Here is a 2558-nt window from a genome sequence, read left to right on the forward strand (position 1 = left end):
CTGTCCATGTTAATTTGTAATCACTCTACAGGTCGCAATTATGGCCCGATCTTCACGAAATTTAGAATGGAGGAGGGGATAAGGTCAGAATAGAACCCTATTCTTTTGGAGATGATCGCACAATATTTAGGGGTCGAAATGGACCAAAAACTGAAAAAAAATCCTGATTTTGCAGTTGCTCTACAGGTCGCAATTATGGACCAATCGAAGCGGAAATTAGCATGGGCTAAATCTTCGGGCTGGGCAGAAGCCTTCCGATTTTGATGGTCATCGGGTAATATTTAGTGGGTGAAAAAGACTATAATATTTGTGATAAATAAAAGTCAAATTTCCATTATACCGCGAATATTTTTAGTCCCGGCGAAATCATAAATAGACGAACAGGTCAATTCTGACCGTTACGTAGATGCCGATATGTATAGCGAAATATATACAATGTGTATATACAAAGGAAAGGAATGTTAGATGGAATGCTTATATCTCAAGAATGGCTGGACCGATTTTGACAAATTTGTCAATTCAGAATGCCCTCTTGACATAAAAGTATAAAATCTAAAAAAATCGCATAAAAATAAGTCAAAAATGATCTTAATATAGATTTTTTAGTATTTTGTGAATTTTTTTTATTTTTTCATATTTTTTATCGCATGCGATTTTTTCAATTTGACTTATAATATTAAGGTGTACATTTTGTAACATTTTTACACCTTACAACATAGGTTTGGGATATTATATACAGATTGCAATTATCGTCCGATCCTCACGAAAAGGGTAGGGTTAGGCTGAGAATGACTAGCCTATTGTTTTCAAAGATTTCCGCAATATATTTAGGGGTTGAAATGGACCAACAACTAAAAATGTTCCTGATTTTGCAGCCGTTATAAAGGTCATAAAGAGAGTTTAGGACAGCGTGTAGAATGGACCACTGCTTTTGTCTAACAGAAACCAACATTACTTACAGGCGATAGCCGAAATACACAAAATGCGAACTTCTGCCTTTTTTTGCTGATTTCTTTGACGAATATAGCCAAATATCGTAGACAAGAAGATCGTATAGAAGAGTCTAAATTTGGAGAAACAGAGGAGCCTCCTGCTTTTGGAGATGATCGCAAAATACGACGGAGTGCGTAAATATTGGCCAAATGTCCCTGGTCAAAATGCTAAGGGTAATATCTGAGCAGTGCTCCGTCACATAATTTCAAAAGCGAAATCTTCCAAAATGGATTTGGACATAAGGGGCTTCTAACATATTGTAGTGTTGTAGGGTATCACATTGTCGGCCCCGCACGACTATAGCCTTTGCTTACTTGTTTTTAACATAAAATTGCCCCTTTTCTCAATACAGAATATAAAATGTCTATCCACATTTACATTTGTGTATAGATTGTTACATAAATTACATCGATTTATAATTATTTCATACGATAGTATTCGATTATTTATGTCATGGTAACGACAACCCTTTACCGGTGACAGCAAGTTTCCAAGGTAGACAATACCATTATCCCACATATGAAATTTCTTTAGAATTGCTAATGGAAGAGAAAGCGTTTACATTTACGAAATTAGAATACGAAAGCAAATGACGAAAATGATGCGCATTCACTCAATATTTTTTTTAAAAAAAAAAGAAAATTGGGAGTTTTTATAGGTCTATTTAACATAAGCCGCTTATGAACTCTTTCCACATGTGTTTTTTATTTGACTTTATTTTCTATAAAAATACAAATTATTAAAAAACAAATAAGCATAAAGCGAGGTAGAACTGACCATGTGATACCCAACATGGCAATACTTAAAGGTGAAGTATCTTTAGGTCTGACAATCGATGAATCCTTTATTATATTGAGATGAATAATAGCATGTTCACACGATAAATTGAATGACGTTGTTTGCTCTCAGTATCACGTACACGAATTAACCCGTTTATACGGCACGATTCGTAATTCATAGTAAAATAATTCCTTTTTTCAAAAATTTTGTTTGTTTAATTTAAATGGGAATTTATACGAAAATACATTAAATTCACACTAATATGAATAGAAGAATTATTGTTTTCCTCCCAAAGATTTATTATATCATTAATTTTACAATTTTCATTCATGTTTTCAACTTTTTGTGTAAATGTTGACATTTTGGACATATTTTAGTATTTTTCTATTTTCAAATTCTGCTAGAGAGACACTTGTTAAACTTTTTTTCTGTCGACAGAAACATTTTGAAAATATTGCATCTTTTGTTTCCAGTTTTCTGTGGAAATTTCAACTCGTGGACAAAATGCGCACCTCGGATGAGCGGATGAGATAGAAAACAAAATGTACTTTCGTTTGAATGTACATACGCCATTCAACATTGTAGTTTTCATTCATAATTTTCAGTCTTCCCAAAAAATTTTAAAATTTCATTAAATTTTCCTATTTTTAATTTTTAAATGTCATAATTAATTTTTTCGATAAATGCTCCCATTTGTTAGGGATGGGATATATTTTTCGTTGTTCTGAGAGTGATTTGATTTGAACAACTTACAAATATGAGTGTTCGCTCAGGAAATTTTGTGT

The sequence above is a fragment of the Musca domestica genome, unplaced genomic scaffold (genome assembly GCF_030504385.1).
Source record: "Musca domestica strain aabys unplaced genomic scaffold, Musca_domestica.polishedcontigs.V.1.1 4, whole genome shotgun sequence".
NCBI classification, from domain to species: Eukaryota; Metazoa; Arthropoda; class Insecta; order Diptera; family Muscidae; genus Musca; species Musca domestica.